The 21442-nt window shown below is 38.2% G+C and overlaps 1 pseudogene; it reads right to left on the bottom strand.

Moving 5' to 3' along the window:
* Window positions 1–5349: 5349 nt before the first annotated feature.
* On the bottom strand, window positions 5350–7158 carry LOC149183446 (short-chain type dehydrogenase/reductase pseudogene; annotated as a pseudogene).
* Window positions 7159–21442: the final 14284 nt, after the last annotated feature.

The raw sequence follows: 21442 nt of genomic DNA, 5'->3' as shown, positions 1-21442 counted from the left end.
AGAGAAGATGTGACAAGGGGGTAGGTGAGGGGGGAATGGGGAAGATGAGGATGGATCCAAATAAAAAATTGAAGACTATGTGAGCAAACCAATGATCTAACTAACCCAACCAAGAACTAGTAGTAGAGTCAATTGTGAACTTGGAGACATGAAAGAAACAATAGAGCTCTCCTAATCAGTGAGGAAAGACAAGGGGTTAGAGAAAGCTTTACCACATGAGGATAACATGTGGAGGGACAAAGGATCCATCATGAGCTGAAGCAAGAGAGTTAAGTACCATACAAAAATGAACATGGGTCAAGATGAAGCAACTGGTGTGCATATGAATGAAGTCCCCTAGTGCAATGACCATCATAACCAAAGATGGATGTCTAGAAATAAGTACACTCAAGTGAATGAGGGGTAGTGGAGCATTTCAACCTCATTCATTACATGGGTGACAATGGCCTTCACCCCCTCCCAACCTTGCACCTCCCTTCTCACACTATATAAGGAAGAAGAATATGCTCTCACCAAGGCCTCACAATTATTTCAGTAATGAATCTAGAAGATCAACCCTGGCACTGTTGAGTGGAACAAAGTAAGAACATCTTTCATTAGCTAGGAGGCTCGCTATTTTATTTCCATTTCTATGAACATAAGAGGTAATTAAAACTGGTATTTTGGAAGGAGGACTGAAATTTGAGCCATGCAACTCTTCAGGTGCTAACTATGAGATATTTTAGTTGGACCCGTGCCGTGAATGATTTTCCTAGTCAAAGATAGAACTATCCATGAGTCTCATCCAATAAATAACTTAAGGAAGTTTCCCATAATTGCTTGTTGGAGGTCAAATTCAAGAGCATAAAGCTTCATTGCATTGTTATGATTAAACCCTAGAGACTTGGTAGATATGAAGGATGGTACCTTGATCGTCTCTTAAGGCTCCTCCGTAACCTAAAGTACCTAGATCACCCTTGTATCCACTGACATCATAATTGAGTTTGTAGAATCTTGCAGGTGGAAAAGATTAAAAACCTAGGGAGCTAGAAGAGGATGTCTTGGTTGATGGTAGGGAGTAGGAAGACAGTGAGAGAGCTACAAGAGAAGAATAATGGTTGATTCAGAGGAATTAGGCTTCCAATCCTTCTCTGACCAATAATGAAGGAAAATTGTTTCCCAAATGCAAAACCAAATTTCTTTCCAAATTGAATTAATAGAAGAACTTTGGTTATGAAAAATATGATGGTTGTCCTCCTTCCAAATGATGGGTTTTTTCAGTTACCTTCTAATTTTTTAGTAGATAAATGACAAACTATACATTTAATTGTCAATCTAGTGTTTGTTTATAACTTGTGAAGTATCATTCACTATATATGCTAATACAATCTATTAAGTGCTAGTGAAATTGCAATATTTATTAAGTATTACAAAGTTGGATGTTAATTTTCATTATCAAACCACCAGGAAAAACAAACTACACATTTGCATGAATTGAATGATTCACACTTGTAGGAATTGAAAGATTCACATTTACAGGAAATGAAATGTTCACACTTGTAGGAATTGAAAGATTTACTACAACACTCTTGTAGAAAGGAAATCACACTTCGCTGGAAGGAAAGGAAACACGCTTTGTAGGAAATGAAATCATTCTTGCATTGAAATAAACATTGTGAGGAAATTAAAATGGTGACTTAATCAAACTATTTGTTTGATCCTCAATTCTATAACAAAAACACACATGTTGGAATGGATTGGTTAGATACTAGAATATTGGAAAATTGTTGGTTGGAACTACAATACAAGAAATCCAAATTAATGAGCTAAAACATAACTGAAATCACAAAATTAGAAAATAGAGTAAACATATAATCTATTCAATCAATAAGTAGGAACAACAATTAAGAATTAGAAAATAGAATAATCTATTAACAACTCAATGCAAATGGAAATAGAAAATATCCTAAGCTAAATTATAGGAAGTGCATGACTAAGGATGGGGCTTTACCTCCTTAGACGTGGAACTGGTTAAATATCCAACAAAAGGTTTATCCTATCAACACATCACACACATGAATTGAACTGAATAGAAATTAGCAAACTTTATATTAACAAAATTTAGCATAATGCAATTACAATTCTCCGATTCTCCTCTTCCCTCACTCAAGTGGAGTAGGTAAATATACACGAACTTCAATTCTTAAATTAATCATGGAGTCTGAGGATAGCCATGAGAATCTAAAATTCTCAAGTTGTCTCCCCTTGTTATAATGATATTTCCAAAAGAAAGAATTGTCAAACAACTGTTGACTCACTCGCCACTGCAACAAGTTGAAGGTTGGGAAAAATGGTTACCATCAAGTCTTCCATGTTGGACGATGCTAACTACCTCTTGTTGTTTCCTTTGTTGGGAAACAAGTGGTCGGTCCTTTCGTTCAGTCTCCAACAGTGAAAACTAGGCATTGGTGGTCAACCTATGATGTGCGACTCTCATGTCATTATAGCTGTGAGAGGTGCTTTAGCAACATGGATGAAGTGTTGCAACAAATACCATCAACGATCAAGGTGCTATGGCTATTGTATGAACCTGGAGTTGTTGCAATAGCTACCCCAACCAATGATCGTGTAGCATTGTGGAGGTGTCACAGAAGCTCCCCCAACCAATGGTGTGGCAGTATCATGGAGGTGTTGTAGCAATTGTCATTCAACAACGACGCGTCAGAGGTATTGTAGTTTAATATGAAGGTGTTGTAGCAATTGAACAAGTAGCCTTCACAAATACTTGAACGAACTTGTGTGGAGAATTCCTCATGATTTCTTGTTAGTTAGCACAAAAAGGTTGATTCTTTCCTTAACACACAAGTATGAGCATTAAAAGTGACTTAAACAAAGTAATATTGTACCTTGGTAAAAAATATATCATTGTGAGCAAAATGAGTTGTAGGATGGTATGAAGATTGGGAAAAGGGTATTAAAAGGGTGGTGAATGGGTGAAAAAGGATGTCATTTTGGATGTATGTCACCAACTTCCCAAAGGAGGAATCCTAGGAGGCAACAAAGCCTATTTAAAATGGGATTGAGGAATGCAGTTGATCTTTGCTTTGCCACTATGTTCAAGACACTACCTTTATTTCAGTAAGTCTACCTGAAAAGGAGAGCCACTTGAGTCCAACGATGTAGAGAAGGGGAAAACATTGAAAATATTCTTAACATCTTTGGAACTTAGGTGACAAAGATGACAAAAGGATGGGCCCTCAAATTCTCATATGATTAAGAATCTTAACTCCCTCAAGAAAATTACCTCCCATGGATGAAGAAGGTAAATTAATACTCATTTCGTAAGCCAATTTGCAAGTAAGGGAGAAACGGTTGAGGAATAAAGTAATATCTGAATATCTCATCAAATGGAAAAACTTTCCCTTAGAAGACACAATATGGGAAGGGGAGGAGATTCTAAAGCATTCATATCTACAAATGCTTGAGGACAAGCATTCTTTGTGTGGGAAGGATTGTAATGTCCCCAACTCAAACTAGGAAAACTAACAGCAAATCGATTGTCCTTTCCTTGGCTTACCCAAGAGGAAAATGACGCAGAGCCACATTGGGTTTGGGTGCATGCACAAGGATTAATGCACATGGATAAGACTGAGTGTGACTGACAGTTATTTGGAGCACATGCATGAGTGAACTAAATACCATTGGGATGCATGCACTAATTTTAGAATGAGTTGGCACTTTTCTCGAAGTTAACTACAATGTGTGCATGCATGGGGATATAATTGAGCTTGCGGTCCAATTAACTAGGCATATGCCTTTTTCTTGCCACTTCACATCAGTTTGACATAAGAGTATCTCCACTAGCCTAAGTGCATGCTTCTTCTCTCCACTTCTACTTTAGTTGAACTCAAGCATATTCCCTAAGCCATGGGCATGCCCATCTCATCCTAGTTCACCATCGGTTAACTGAAATGCATGGAAATTGAAGGCAAAGTCTTGCAGGATAATTCGACTTCCATCATTTATAAAAGGAGAAGGTCACTTTCATAGCTAAGTAAGATATACATTGTTAGTTTCTATTCTATGTCATTGTAGCTTTGGGCTTAAGGTCTGACAACCTTGAGTATCCCTGGTTTCAGAGAGACATATGGGCTCCCCCTAGTCAGAAGGGTGTGTTTTGGTGGAAGAGCTTCGGTTTGTGAGACCCTAGCACATCATCTTTTCTGAGATGAATTAGAGATAAAGTTCAAAAGACAATTTCAAATTTGTGTTCATTTGAACAAGTAATTTTCATAGTTGTAATTCTTGATTTTTATAAGCAAATAAATTTTCAAATTCTATTGTGCTCTCATTTTAAAAATATTGTTATTTTTCTAGTATCTTTTTGAAAATATTACACATTTTCTTCGACTAATCAAAATTCTGGTTGTTTATGATCTTACTAATCTCAGAATAGCCATTAACGTTATATCGTTATATCATTGCACTAGACAAATATCATTGCACCAATGGTTGTCGGCCTTGTACTGCAACCCATTTCTCACAATCCATTGATCCCTTGCAGTGGAACTTACAAAGGTAAACATGAGCACGGTTGCATTAAATGCTATATATCCTGAGATAACAGTATATGGAAGGACATTTTGATTGTCCATAGAGTAGATAAAGAGTCCCAATTATTATTAATAGTAATTTTTATTCTTTGAACCATGGATCCATTTATTATGATAATCAATCCCAATAATATTCAAAATTCATATTCAAGGGTAAACATAATTTATGATAATTTTAAAAAACGCTTCACACTCTATAAGACATGTCTGATATTCAGAATTTAAATTCATGTATAAAACATTATTAAAACATTATTTAAAAATCAGTTTATAATAATTTTAACAAAACACCGCACAATGTGGAAGACAAATCTGTATAGAAAGAGTTGGACTAAAAATCAGTAACATCAAAATGACTCATCTAAACCAACCAATAAACGAATCACGAATCGATACCCTGTTCTTTCATTGCATATTCAAGCACTGCAACATATCAAGTCCAGTACACATCGTATACCTCACAAAACAGAGCCCAAGGTTAAAACCAAAAGCTCACCGCCTAAAACTTTGTTGTAGCCCTTAAGAGGGAAATTTTAAGGAGTACACCAGATTCAGCAAGACACGTCTGATATTCAGAATTCAAATTCTAGTGTGAATTATTTAAAAAGTTAAAAGTTTTGTTTATAATAATTTTAAAAACACTCTACACTGTGCAAGACAGGTTTGCATAGGAAGACTTGCACTAAAATTTAGTAGCATCAAAATGGCTCATAACCACAACCAATTGATAGACAAATCCAAATGGTTGATATCATGAAACATTGAAAGAAATTTTTATAAATCTAGAATTCAAAAACCATTGATAACAAAAACCAATGATAACTTGACTGAATCAAATTTACACAAACCCTGCTCTTCAATTATTTTTTTGTGTATTCAAGCAGAGCAACATATTAAGTCCAGTATACAAAGTATACCTCACAAAACAGAACCCAAAACAGAACCCAAGGTCAAATCCAAAAGCTCACTACCTAGAAAATCATTGCAGCCCTTAAACGGAGAAATTCTGTACATTGGAATAATATATTGTTTTGTGAATATTTCAAGTACTACTATCAACTACAACCCTAAGTAACCTATTTCAAAGGCATTAGAAAATGCAACCACAGTAAGGTCTGAAAACACAGTGCAGTGAACAAAATCCAGTTTATTTTGGGGACAGAAATCGTCCAATTTCTGGGCCACGCGGGACAAGATTTGGCTGGAATAGAAGAACCTAGTAAACTAATGATGTGGTAAAAATCATGAATCATATCAGGCCTCCATTGGCCCGAACAACCTGAGCATTAACCCACTCTCCTTCGTCGCTCGCCAGGAAAGCAACCACTGGAGCCATATCTTCCGGTTTCCCCAACCGCTCCAGGGGGGCCGCTTTAGCCATCGTTTCGATCAGGGCCTCGCTCTTCCCAGCAAAGAACATATCGGTGGCAACAGGGCCTGGGGCCACACAATTTGCTGTAATCTTAGTGCCCCGCAGCTCCTGCGCAAGGATTCGCGTCATCATCTCCACTGCCGCCTTACTGGCAGCGTATGCGCCGTACCCCGGTCTCGACATTCCCACCAAGGAGCTGCTTAGGTTGATGATGCGACCACCACCACCGCGGACGATCCTGTTGGCGGCTTCTCTGCTACAAAGAAACGCTCCCTTGCAGTTCACTTGGAAAGTCCAGTCCCAGTCTTCCACGGAGGTTTCCGCGAGCCGTGGATACTTGGCGTCCAACACTCCTGCACAGTACACCAAGATGTGAACGGACCCAAAAGTCTGCTCGGCTATGTCGAATAGCTGGGCGACCTGGGAAGGGTTTGCGATGTCGGCCTTGCAGGAAATCGCCTTCACACCATCACCAGAAGAAGAGGAGTTATTATTATTAATGGTGGAGACCACCTCCTCTGCGGTCTGTTGATTAGAGGAGTAATGGACGACCACTTTGGCTCCCTTCTCTGCTAAATGGATGGCGATATCCTTGCCGATCCCGCCAGATGCACCTGTCACGATGGCAACTCGCCCTTCTAAAGGCATTCCCATTCTTTTCTCGTCTTGTGGGGTAAAGTCCAGCTAAAACGCCCAAATTGAAAATCCGGAAACTTGATTTCCCGTTAATTGCACCTTGCCCTAGGGTTTGAATTGGAGCGAAATTGCAAAATTTAACAATGTATTCTTAAACACTGTAAATTTGGTCAGAGTGTTTCCAAATCACTGAAATTACGAATTAATCTATTGCGCAAAAACTACAAGTCTTAGATAACATCCTCTTCTTCTTGCTGCGGCTTCTGCTTATCAGTGCTCGCCTCTGTATCTGAAGAAACCCTTCGCCCTTATAAATATTTATGACTGGTTCGCTGGCGTCAAATTGCCTCATTGCTGGCGTGCAATTTGACCATTTCCACTGTGACGCAGCCTGGCGGTGGTCAAGTTTCCAGGGTCGCCCGAAGGTTCCTGTCAAGCTCCTCTCGGATTCTACAACATTATGCACGCAGTGACGCCACAAGAATTGTTTCTGGTAAACTCCCTGTCCATTTGGGTGCATTCAACCCAACCTTTTTTAATCGGCGTGGGAAGTCATTTTTATTGAAAAATGCGATAGATGAAGTCATCTGATTGATAAATTTTATATGGATTTTTAAAAATTCTTGGAGTTAGAAGTCAAATTGCAATTAAAAAATTTGTAAGCCAAGCTATTTGATTAATGAATTTTGATTATATAAGCGAAGTTATTTTGATTATATATGGATTTTAAAAAGGTTGTAAATTGAAAAGTCAATTTCCAATTAAAAAACATACCATTTGAATGCGCATGTGTTTTCTTTGTAAAAAATTATTAGTCACTGAAATTTTGGAGTATAGTACATACACCAATTTAAATTTTAAATATAGATTTTAATTATATAACATTTGATAATGTTTGATTATAGTTTATTATGGTTGATTTTGTTAGTTATGTTTGATTATAGTTTATTATGGTTACTATAATTAGTTATAATTCATTATGATTGACTATGTTTAGTTATGTTTGATCGTAGTTGTTTATGGTACATGTTTAGTTATGGTTAGGCATGCTTGATTATGGTTAATTATAGTTGGCTACAATATACCATGAATAATCATTCTTACCCATGTTGACCATGGTTGGTTATGGTTGTTAATGGATTACAATTGTTGCTTATGGTATAATATGGATAACAATGGTTGACTATGTTTGACCTTTGTTGTCCATGGTTGACCATGTTTGGTTATGTTTGACCATTGTTGACTATAATTGACAATGGTTGACTATGTTTGACCATTCTTGTCCATGGTTGACTATGTTTGACCATTGTTAACTATAATTGACAATGGTTGACTATAGTTTGTTATAGACCATTTTTTGCCACCTTATGTCAAGTAGAGGAACTCTAGCTCAACCTCCCAAAGTTTTCGGTCTGAATGCATCCTTCTTCCTCCTTGTTTGTGCTTCTTTACTAGCCCATTGCTCCCACATGCTCGCCATCCTGTCACCCATCGCTCCATTGCAGTTGAACAACCTGCCACTTGAGTATGCAACATGTCTTTGGCATGGGAGCGATGGGGCTCAAACTTCTAAAGTAGATCATTTCTGAGGAGATTAGCTTGACCCACTTGATCCTAAGTTAGCTAGGAGTCAATTACAAGAGAAATTTCCTAACTTCTCATGGCCCTAAGTGTCCAGATACATCCTCCTGAGTTTGAGAAAATCTTATATAAGGAGACTGTCTCAAAGGGAGAGGGGAGTCAAAGTGAATAGCTTAGTGATGTTGGTGGTTTTCTACCATAAATTTCTTCTCTTACATGTGAGATGAGTCCAATTTTCCAAAAAGTCATGGAAGAGGAGTGTTAAGGATTGGAGGAGAGCCCATTCGTACTTCAAGGTATAATCTAATTTTGTATTATTTTGGCTAATGAAATGCAATTGTGAATACTCCCATATATTTCATGTTCCTTTGTATATGAATGTGATTTGGTTATTTTTGGTGCATACTAACTTGCCTTTTGTAGAGGCAAACATCATCCCATTTGGTGGTGCATGTGTATAGGGGATCAGATCAAGATGATTGGAGCAGGATCTTTGGATTGAAGCATGGTCTCCAACACTTCTATAAGGTCTGCAAAATACTTCAAACTACATGGGACTACATGTATGTTCCTCTAATCTTCTTTCATGAAATGAATGATATGTTACTATACTAGATTTTGAGAGTTCTTTTGTATCCGTCAGACACTGGCTGGCCGATCTTGAGGTGAGATCAGTGGAGCAACAACTCTTTAGCCTCTAAGTGAAATTCAAGCTAACATAATTGACAAATACATTGGGAAATATTTCCGTAATGTTTTCAATCTTCCTTACTTTGTATTGATCTTCAATTTTTACCTATTATTGAGTGACTCTTTATCTTTTATTTTTGACCTTATCTGGGCCCGTTACAAACTTAGTTTGCTTGATTTTGATTAGATCTAAGCCAATTTATCTTTTGAATCTCGGTCCTGGGGGAAATTGGCTTCCTGTAAGTGGTTACAAAGTTATTTATGTTGTTGGTAGCTCCCTCTAAGTGCTCCTTGTGGGGACTAGGTAGTCCATTTGTATGCTACTTGGGAGTGATGGCTCCTCATCGTTGAAATTTTTAGTAGAGTTTGTTGCAAGCTCTAGTAAAGATGCCTTAGATCTATCATCCTCTACATGTATCCAATCATATCTATTTTAGATCTAGTATGGTTTCCCTTTAATTTGTGAGATATTTTATCTTGTTTGTAGCCTTGGTTTATCATTTAAAGGTTGTATGTTTGGATTGATTGCTTCCAACAACTATTGATTTGTCTTTTTCTTGTGTGACTTTATGAGCCTGATCTAGGTGATCCGATAAGTATTTGTGACTTGCTTGAGTCGTGATGAAATCCAAGTTGTGGCCTCTTAGGTCTTCTTTCCTTTGTCTAGGGTTTATATTGTTTTCCCATGTAAATCATTTTAGGTTTATGTTTGTTGGTTGCCCACATTAAACTACAAATTAAAAATTTCTTGAGTGTGAGCTTACTATTTGACCAAGTGTGTTAAGCCATAGTTCATGTTTTTCATTTGTAAAGTCTTAGTTTCAAGCTTTTGAGTGTTTGTTGGTGTTCTTTCTTTGGCATTGTTTAAGAGTGTTTATTTTTGTGTTATAATTTGCTTAGTGGATCAGTTAGTCATCTGAATTTTGAGAGTATCAAAAACATTATTGAGAGTGATTGTGAGGTTCTTATTTGTCACTTGGAAAAAGAAAGAAATTATTTACCTTTCCTTAGCCAATTTTCATCGAATTCGAAATGAAATTTCATTTTACATCTAGTTGCATTTTGGATTGGTATTACGCCTCTTTTCACACCATCTTAGTTGCACTTCATACCCATGAGTAATTAACAATGTAAAATAAAGTGTTAATAAAAATAATTAGACATTTTTGGTTATAGCTAACCAACATTAACTTAGGGTTGTAGAGCCTTGGAGTAGGATTTAGAGAGGACACTCTTTAGGGCTATAAAACTAAAACTATCTCTAATATTGAGTGTAAATGAATTTTCATATCAAGTGCTTACTGGAAAGATCCTCTTACACAAAAGTTAAGCACACAGTCGCATCATGAACTTTTGAAGTGACATCCCCACTCTTAGGATACTGGTGTTTGCTGAATTGTGTGTGTTATATGGGGATATCTTTGAGAGGCATACGACTCGCTTTGAGCAATCTCTTGGGAGATTTCAGGATTAGTTACTATATATATATATATGGTTTTGATCACATGTCTTTATGCTGGTCGTTTGGTTTTGAAGTGGTGACCATAGTGGTCTATCTTCTAAGGATCTTACCTACGTGATTGTGGGTGGGAAGTCCCCACAGTACCTGAGGTATGTTGAAGAAAGTGTAACTAGGTTCGGTCTTCATAAATGTAATTTTGATATTTGTACTTGTAAAAGAAAAGAATTATTATTTTTGTCATTATCAAGAATGTATTTCTTGTCCATTTGATAGATCAAGCACATGTTGAAGTGCTTCTAGGAAAGTCAAAGAGACAATGTAAGTATTGAAGACCGCTTGAGGGCAAGTTACACTATGGAAATATGTCTATGTAAAGTGTCAAGTGAAAGTGTCATTAAATTGAGTCAAGACAAAATCCTCCAAGAAAGTTAAGCCTCCTCTTGTAAAGAATTAAATTTGGTCCAGCAAGTCGGCTCCATGTCAAGCTCAAGTCGGCCCTCTAAGAAGGTCATGTCAGCTCAAAAGGAAGGGACATAATCACTATAAGAAGGGCAGCTTGGCCTCACTAGAAGGACACACATTTGCTTTGAAATAAGAAGAAGAAGAGGTGCAAAAAAGTGAGGAGAAGAAGTCTCCTATACAACAAAAGGAAGGTCGAGTAGGATATCTCTGTTTTGGGTAAGAGGGACTGTCACACATGCCAGATTAGGGCACACTTCCACAGCTGCAAGTGATCTCTGAAATCAGTAAGGGACAAGGCTAGAGAAGGGTGCGAAGAAGGCAAGAGAAGGTGTCTCTACTTCAGCAAAGAAGGAAGGGAAGAAGGTCGAGTTTGGAAGGACGATTTCAGGCCTTATTACAGTCACACGTGCGAAGAGAAGAGGCTCATTTTGCTGCCACATCAGACCTATTATTACAGTCATGCGAAGAAGCTTGTTTGGGCTAGCAAAGAGTGCTAAGTAGGCCTCTTACTTCAGCGAAGGAAGAGACTACTCAAGCGAAGGAAAGAGAGCATGCATAGCTGCTATTCTTGAAGGTATCCCCTCACACATGTGAAGAATTAGGGCCATACTGTTGTTGTCCCAGATCTGCAACTACATCAGAGAAAAGAGCTTGGTTGGGTTAAGAATAAGGTCCTCTTCCTAATTAAGAAATCCTACATCTCAAGTGAAGGAAGGAAAGAAGAATGTCCCTTCTAGGGCATGCAAACTAGGGTTGTTGCAGTAAAGTTATCAGTTGTCAGAAGAAGGACAAAGAAGGAGAACGAAGTGCTGCAAGAGGAAGTGATCTTGGATCAAAAGGAAAGGCTTGACTTGTGCTTGGAGGATCTTCTTGTCAAGGGTCTAGGGTTTGACATTTGTCAATTGAAGCTTCAATAAGAGAAATTTGCAAAAGGGTTTTCCTCTCTAGGAGAGAGAGGTTTTGCCCTGGTTGAAAGCCAGCATCTTTTGTTCTTATCTCCTTTTGTTTTGGTAATTGTTTGATGAAGTAAGAGAACACACACTAATAATAATAAGAAAATATTGTGTTAATAAGAAAAGTAAAAAATACTTCACAAATTGTTATCATCGTCAGAGTAATCTCATTATACCTAGATGCCCTAGATTCTTCAACATGGTATCGGAGCTAAGGTGACACATCAAGGAAGGGCATCTCAAGAGCACACAAAGGTTGAAGCATAAGATATACAAGCAAGAGTTCCTAATCCATCAAAGACAAGAAGAATCACTATCTTCTCTCCTAGATCCATCAAGAAGGACTACCAGCCTGGGAACAAAGAAAAAGAAGAAAGCCTTCCATCTAAAGGTTTCTACGAGAAGGTTCATCTAGGAAGGGTTTACATCAAAGACTCATCATCTTCAAAGGAAGGTACTCAGATTCAAGCCCATTATTAAAGATCTCTAGATCTACACGTTGACAAATTTTCATCAAAAAGCAAATCCATCACAAGGCACCTTGAAGGAAGCATCTTGAAGAACTCCAAGATCCTAGAAGTTGATACTTCATTCATTAAGAAAGCAGCAAGATCTCCTCATCACTAGCACTTTCAAGTAAGTATTTTTATGTCCTCTCCTGAAACTATCAAAATTTATTTTTGCAAGGAAAGAAACAAATTGGTTGGGACTGCTAATTTCCTTGCATGGAAAAAGAGGATTGATCTACTTCTTAAAGAAAATGAACTTCTGGACTACGTCAAAGGGAGTGTCACAGTTCCTGCTAAGGAACAAACTTAAGCCCTAGCAAAGTATAATAATGATGAAACAAGGGCTCAAAGGATTCTGATAGAATCCATCAAGGACCCTCTCATTCTTTATGTTTCCAAACTTGAAACATCTAAAGAAATCTATGATAAGTTGGTGGAGTTATTCTCAATTAGTACAGTTGGAGAAGTGATATCATTGCGTAATGAACTATATAAAATCAATATCTCCAAGGAAGAAAGAATAGCTCCCTACTTCATGAAGGTCTCTAAGATGAGAGACAAACTGCAAGAACTAGGAGAAGTTATGGTAGACAGAGAGATGACAATTGTGGTGCTCAATGCATTACCTGGGGAACGGGGTAACTTCACATCAAGTATATATGCCAAGAAGGAAGCTACCCCGCTGAACGGACTTTGGTCTCTATGCAAAATGTAGGAGACTAGACTCAAAGCCAAATATGACGTGGGATCGAAGGAGCGAGCATTTGCTACTATGGCCAAGAGAAAAGGGAAATTTGGAAAGTTTGGACCACAGAGAAAGGGTAAAAGAGATATGTCCAAAATCCAGTGCTTTGGTTGCTAAGAGTTTGGACACTATAAGAGGGATTGTCCTAAGTTCAATAAGGACAACAACAAGAGGAAATGAGAAGAAGCCCACATTACCCAAGAAGTGAAAGAAGAAGATAAGAAGCAGAGGAAGGAGGACACTCTGAATCTCTACTATGATTGAGATAAACTTCTTCACATAAGTCTTATTTAAAGTTTTAGGTATCATAGGAACATGTATATATAGGATAGAATGCATGATTTATGAAAATGGCATCTTCAGGAATATAGGAGTATTATGCAGAGATAGCTCAAATAAAGATATTCATGTAGGAAGGATGTAGCCATTGAATGACCTCATCAATGTATAAAGGAATTATCATGATCAAGAAGAATTGTCTTATAAAGCCACTATCATCAACAGAAAGGATCATTTACATGATGAGGACTACAAGGATCCTATGTGAAATCTTCAATAGAGGATTCATGACTTTAAGGAAAAGTAGATGTCTCAATAAAAAAATTCCACTTATGGGGATTCAAGAAAGGATGATATGCAGGCAAGGAAAGATGTAGAAAACAAAGGAGATTGAGATAATCTCAATCTAGGAAAATGTCAAAGGAAGTTGAGATGATCAAGGAAATAACTAAGATGAGGTATGTATGCATCTATGTTTTTCAAGTCATGTCATCATTTGTATCGATGAGGATGGGGAATTTCTCTAGTAGCATGGTCAAGGACAGGGAAGATCTCTTTCATTGAAGATATGCATGAAGGCATGGTCCACATATTGATAAGAGTCAACATGAGAAATGACCTCATATAGAGTATGAGGTGGTTTTATTGGTAACCTATAGAGAATCATATGAGATAAAGAAATCATAGATAAAAGGACACCATGGACACTAGGAATCAACATTCGACAAATTTGTTGAAGGCGTCTCCTGGAAGAAGGCATGCGAATTATGACATAGGAAAGAAAATATCAAAGGACCCTTGACACCTGGAAAGGCCTTGGAGATGTGAAACATGCAGGATGATAATGGTTTAAGCCAAAAAAAGATGTCATGATGGAAAACCATCTCGTAAGGTACTATTTGATTTAATGTTATTTTGATTTCTTGAATAATATATGGATGAGTTCATGCATGGATGCTAGAACAAGGGTTGTAAAGTACAAGTACAACTAACACTGATGTGGTGGATGGAAATTCCTGAAAGAAACATGACAAAGAAGAAGTATCCATATGAAGGAGGTTCCAGATATGTATCAAGAAGGCCACCTTCCATGGAGAAAGGAATGACATGACAAACTATGAAGGAAATTGATCAATAACTGATGCCCTACAAGGAAGAAGCTCGAATGGATTTATGACATCAAGGAAAGAAATTGATCAATCAGTTGAAGGACCCACGAAGAAGAAGTTGTTGATGAAAAGAAGAGTCCCTAATTGAGAGGGAGCTCTGACAAGTCCCTAATTTAGAGGGAGCTTGGGCAAGTCCCTGGTCAGAGGGAGCTTGGGTACATTCCTTTACAGGAATGGGCATGTCTTCCCTAGTTGAGAGGGAGAGATAGACACAACATTCTTGTCTTCACTTGGGAAGAAAGAATGGAGGATTGGGTAAGCATTTGGCATCTGATGCTCTTTGAGGATGTGTAGGGCATCCAAGATAAGAGTAAAATTAAAAATATTGAAAATAAGGACATTAAATGTTCTTGAGATTAAATAAACTAATTATTTGATATTGTTTCATATTATTAAAAATAGATACCCTAAAAAATTCTTGAAATTTAAAAATTAGTGCATTAAATTAAATCAACTAATTATTTGACATTATTTGATATTATTAAAAATAGACACCCTAAAAAAATTCTTGAAATTTAAAAATACCCTAATTATCTAATATTATATCATATCATATTAATCCAGATTCATGAATCTTTATAAAAAAAATTAAGTTAATTTATTACATTTTTTAATAATTATAAACATTCTCTCTATCGGTGAAATTCTCAAATTATTTGAACATTCTCTTTTTCGACTTTTTTACCCTATCACGATTTCCCTATTTATCCCTAGGCATATTAGTTTTCCTCACACATTTTTATCCTAATGATGAACCTTAGTTGCAAGTTTGAAATATCGATCTTCAAGTCAACATGAATGGGATATATTCGAAAAATTCATTATGACAATTGCAACAATGCTTGTCACAATGCTACACTAGATAGATTTTTGTACCATTTCAACGTCACAATATTAAACCCTAGTATTGAACCCAATATTATAAACCCTAATATTAAACCCAATATTATAAATCCTAATACTAAACCCAATATTATAAACCCTAATATTAAACCATAATTTTGTAATGTTGCAATATGACATTGAATATATTGAAATGTAATGTAACTTTGTGATAATGATTGTCACATTGCAACAATGTTTGTTACAATGTGATGATGGATAGATTTATGTATCATTTCAACGACACAATATTAAACCTAAGATTATAAACACTGATTTATTAAAAACAATATATTATAAACCTTAATATTAAACCCAATATTATAATATCATCATGGTCAAGTATTGAAATAATGACTATCAAGGTTGATTTTGTTTGACTATGTGTGGACTATGTTCACTAATGTGATTGACTATGTTTTACTATTAATATTAATTAATAATAATCACAAGAGATTATGTTTTACAAAAATAAGGAGTGTTGATTGTCAAACATACGTAAACTATTGAAGTAATGATTATCATAGATGACTTTGTTTGACTATGTTCACCAATGTGGTTGAATATGTTTTGTTTGTTTGTTTGTTTGTTTTTTTTTTTTTTTTTTATACAATGGAATCGGCAACAGGGGCAGCCTCGTGACTCGCGTTACACGGGGTCGATTCTGACCGCTACCTATATAACCACTGGGAGCATGCGCCCGCCCCTCTCCACAGCTCCGTTTTAGTCCGGGGGATTTGAACTCGTGACCTTCAGTGCGGAGTCGCCTTTCTAACAACTCCCCGCGATGTGATTACCAACTCGCCTACCCTCGTGGGGCTGTGGTTGAATATGTTTTACTATTAATATTAATCAATAATAATGACAAGAGATTATGTTTGATTAAAGATAAAGAGTGTTGAATGTCAATGATATTCTTGAACATACTCAACAACATTACTAAATATTGTTGACTAATTGTGTAATGTCGCAATGCGACGTTGACTAAATTGCAATGTAATGTAACATTGCAACAATAATTGTCACATTGTGACAATGTTTTTCACAATGCGATGTTGGATATATTTTTGTACCATTCTGAAATCACAAAATGTTTAATTATTAAAACCCTAATATTAAAACCCAATATTAAAATGCAATATTAAAATGCTAATATTAAAACCCAATACTAAATATGGCAAACATAGGCTTGACCAAGTTTGGTCATGGTCAAATATTTAAACAATGATTATCAAGGTTGGATTTGTTTGGCTATGTTGTTAAATATGGTAAACGTAGGGTTTACCAAGTTTGATCATGGTCAACTATTTAAATAATGACTACAAATGTTGAATTTGTTTGATCGATGTTGAAGAGTGTTGAATATCAAACATAGTTAAACATAGTCAAACATAGTCAACCACATTAGTAAACCAATGTGTTTTAAACCACATTAATATACTAATATTATTAAACATTGACTATGGGTGTCCATGGTTTGACTATGTCATCATGTTGACTCTATGTTGGGAATGGGTTCCACTAGAGTCAATTTTGGGGTCAAAAGCCCAAGTTTTGGGGCAGAAAGCCCAAATTTTGTATGAAAGAATGTAAAGTCTCCACATTTTGGGGTCAAAAGCCCAAATTTTGTATAAAAGAATGTAAAGTCTCCACATTTTGTGGTCACAGAGTGCGAAGATGTAAAGAGTCATTAATGGTTTCCACCCTTCTTTTGTGTAAGTAATGTCGGCTTTAGAGATCTACCCATGGTCCGCGGACCATGGGATTATATAAAAAGAAGTCCTAGAAGAGTCTCTTAGTAGTTCGGTTTAGTAGATCATGGATGATTCATTGATGTAATGGGTCTATGAGTGCTAAGAGCGAAGACTCTTAGTGTAGGAAGAGGCTCTGCAGCTAAGTGCATAGAGGCCTGGGGTAGAAGTCCGCAGCTGAGTGTGCGGACCCCTACAGCTGTGTGTGCCGGGCAGTTAGAGTTTGTACTGGAGATCTGAACCATCAATAATGAAAGTTATTCTAGAGAAAGCTGTGTATGGGCCATTTTACTTATGTTATGAATGTTTACGATTCTGTTATGTTGAACACTGGATTTATGATTTAATGCTATAATGATGTGCGATTCTATGTATTTTACTTTGTCATATGAACACAACTAAGAATATTTGTTTACACAAGATAATCATAATACAAGTTGAAGTTAACTAATGCTTAAGTTAATCTGGGTAGACACAGAAGTAAGGGTAATTACAGAGGCATGTAAACGTCAGAATTGACTAGTTAGGGTCTGTGAAGGATGATCAGAGGCTTTCGCAAAGGTTTTAAAGTTGAATAAGAGACGTATTTTGATAAGCCCTAAAGGGATTATAGGTATGTGCGAAGGAAGGGTTAGGGTATAAAACTAAAGTCACAACCATCTCAGGGTGCGGAAACTTGGTTCCTGCATCCCCCCATACTGCTTTGAGTGATACTTCAGTCTACGCTCTGCGGATTGATGTTGAAAGGGCCAATAGTGTAGGGATTTTCTTGGTTGAATTAATGTTGAAATTAGGTCAAGGCCCATGAAGCTAACAAATGGTTATGTTGCCGGGACCGGGATCTGCATAATGAGATGTGTGATGTCGCATCATTGGAATCCAACTAAGAAAGAGATTGAAGATTGGTTGGATAGAAAGATCCACGAATTCGCGGCACAAGAAAATAGGAATCCATGATTGACAAAAGAACAATGGTTGGATAGATACCTGTACACAAAAATAGGCGAGATCTTCTTATGTTCCTTCCCAGACGAGTTGTACGAGTGGATCGCAAAATTGGCAGACGGCCAAGGAAGGTGGAGGCTTGATGGTCCAATAGTCTGGACCCAAAAGTTAGTGCAGAGATTAGAAACCTCTGAAGATAAGATCGCACGTTGTTGATCATTGGCTCGACCGTATCATAGGAGGGTTCGTGACAGAGTTTGTGATCAATACCTCAGTCAATTACAGCAAAGCAGAGCGCCGATTATTCAAGGGGACGTGAGGTAAGTATTTAAAATAATTAAATACTTGGATTAAGATGCTCTTATGTGAAAAGTGGGTTATGCAGCTACCTTGATGTTTGGGACTACGCGAAGTGGAAGGACATTCAAGAACAAGGGAAGAACAGGCCCTGAATATAGCCCGCTAATTGAACCCCCTCTGAGTGACGACGAGAAAGCAGCACATGCATCTTCGCAGAGCATTGTTCAGTTGATAAAGTAAGGGTTCCTGCGAATACCTCATCCACCCACACCGCCTCCATATTCACCTCCGTTGCATATGCCTTTGCCTACACCACCGCCACCTCCGCTGCATATGCCTTTGCCTACACCGCCGCCACCTCCGCCACCATTCAATATGGCGAACTTTGTAAATCTACCTGTGTTCAAGGGTATGGGAAATGAAGATTTGGACCAGTTTTGGTTCGTCGCGAAGGTTGTATGGAAAGCTCAGGGTATCACAAATGATCAAATGAAGAAATCAACGTTGGTTAGTGCTTTGCAAGACTACGCACTAACGTGGTACATTAAGTGCTGCACAGATAACCTGATGTCCACGTTGGCAGATATCCAAACTACACTAAATAAGGAATTCAGTAGACTTAAGTCTGAAGCACAATCAATTGTGGGATTCAAAGAGATCATGATGAACCCTGGTGAGACACCCTGGAATTTGGATCAAAGATTAAAGTGTACGATCTGCGAGGCTAACATGAATTTGATTGATGGGCAACACCGCGAATGGTTTGTGGCCTCGCTCTTGCCTCATCTAGGGGTTGCGCTATCATAACAGAAGATTGGGACCCAAGTGGAAGCTCTGGAAATCGCGATGAGATTGCATGAGACACCAATGTAAGATGCTAATATAGGGGTTCAACAGATTCATGCACATTTGCAGAACCTTTGCCTCAAAATGCAGAGTCTGAAGAAAGATAGAACAGCTCGACCTGAGGCGCACGAAGAATTTTGGTGCCTAAAGTGCAAAAGCCAGGGTCATGACAAAGATCATTGTCCAGTTTTCGCAAATTATGTTGTAGCAGGGAGACCAATGCCTCTGAGGAAAGAAGCTGCAATAGGGCCAAGTACAGGGCTCACGCTATGGTGTGCTATCTATCATGTAGCTGAGAAACATGCGACAGAAAATTGCCATTTCCTGCAGAAATTTGTACAAACACTGCAACAACTCTTCTGCAACTTCTGTCAATCAGTGGGTCATGATGAGCACAATTGTCGTAGTTATGAATTAATGATGGATAGAACACCTGCATACAGGGTGTAGGCAGAAACACGGTGTCCTGACCAAGGCGCTAAAGGAGCGCGAGGCGAGTATCAGGGGCGCGGATGAGGTCGAGGTGGAGGAGGACCTGGTAGAGGTCGAGGCCAGGTTATTTGTTACAATTGTGGAGGACCAGGACACTGTGCGCGAGACTCCCCGAATCCGACATGGATGTCATGCCGCTATTGTGCTCAGTTTAACCATGCAACGGAGGATTGCCTTATATTGTTAGCTAAGATACGCGAGAAGGGGGTGCAACCTCAGCAACCAACTCAGAACCTGCAAATGATGAAGGTTGAGCCTCGCGAGGAAGATCCTAAGGTAAATATTTTGCTACGAAGTGGAGCGACGACTGGTGAAGATAAGGGGAAGCAGCCTAAAGAAGGTGAGTGGGTCCGTAAAGCACCAGAAAAGGAGACCAGGTTTGATCTAGAACGCGTGAAAGAAACATTTATGGAAGCGAAGAAAAGCTTCGTCAAGGCCTCTACCTCAGGGAGTCAGGAGAAGCTGGCTAAAGAAATGGACCCATCCATGATTACCACGTTCTTGGAGACCTGCATGAAATTGTTACGCGATAGCAAGGCTGTGAAGGGACTGCAGGAGCTGATCAATAGGTGCGCTGGGAAGGAAAACACTACTGACGGACCGCACGTAGTCAGAAAGATTGGCAGGCATAAGACGAGAACAGGGCGTGAGATGAGGCTTACTGCGCAAATAGGCGAATATGAGATGGATCAAGTTATTTTAGATTTGGGGTCGAATGCAACGTTTTGCTGAAACAGACATGGGAGAGAATGGGGAGACCTGTGCTACAGTGGTCTCTGATTTAGTTAAGGATGGTGAATCAACAGAAAATCATCCCAATGGGGAGGTTGCAGGGGGTAACAGTTGATATTGAGGGCGCAAGCGCACTAGCTGATTTTGAAGTGATAGAAATTGTGGATGACAACAATTCATACCCTGCACTCCATGGGATCAATTGGTCCACTGAAATGAATGGGGTAATCAATATGAAGGAGCGAAAGATGATATTTGAGAAGAAATCGCTCCGTGTAGTAGTGCCCTTGGACCGTGCAGAAAGATTGCGCTATACTGAACTGGTCTGTGATTATGAAAGTGATGACGATTTGGACCAGATTTTCAAGATAACGACGTGAGATCAGGATTGGGTGAATCTGATAGTAGACAGACGTATTGCATGTGACCGCGAGAGTTCATGCACATCATATTTAGACGAAGAATTGGAGCATTGGAAGAATTGACTGCATGAATTATCTATGGTGCGCTGTAATATGATGACCAAGTCGTTGCACTATGTATCATTAGAGGTAAGAAATCTACCATACTATGATGGTTTAACTAATGTTGATCACTTTTTGGATGCATTTGAGAGAGAAGTTCCAGAGAAACATCACTTCCAGGCCCTGGACTAGGCGCTGCACAATACACTTGCGAGATGGTGGGGCACACACAAGGACAGTTATGATGATTGGCACGTATACAGAAAAAATGATGAGAGTGCAGTTTGGTCACCCACAAGTGCGGCTAATAGAAAAGTATGATGGGAGAAATGATCTACGTGACCATTTGGCCAAATGGACTGAAGTGTATGGAGTGAAGCCTCAACCGGAGTTGGTCCATCTATTTTGTCATACCTTGGATGTTATACCGATGAATTGGTACTTGGAGACAGAACTCCGCCATGGCACTGAAGAAATGGGATAAGTGTTAGGCGCCAAGGTTCTTTAGTGACGTTCAACTTTGAGGACGAATTGAATGTATTGATGAAGTGTTTTAGGAGGTTAAGGCAGCGATCTTCAG

This window comes from Pinus tabuliformis, chromosome 3_2 (genome assembly GCF_031772625.1).
Source record: "Pinus tabuliformis cultivar Carrire ecotype Pingquan chromosome 3_2, CPIR1, whole genome shotgun sequence".
NCBI classification, from domain to species: Eukaryota; Viridiplantae; Streptophyta; class Pinopsida; order Pinales; family Pinaceae; genus Pinus; species Pinus tabuliformis.
Note: the sequence above shows the minus strand (reverse complement) of the source record. Positions and strands in the feature narration are given on the sequence as shown.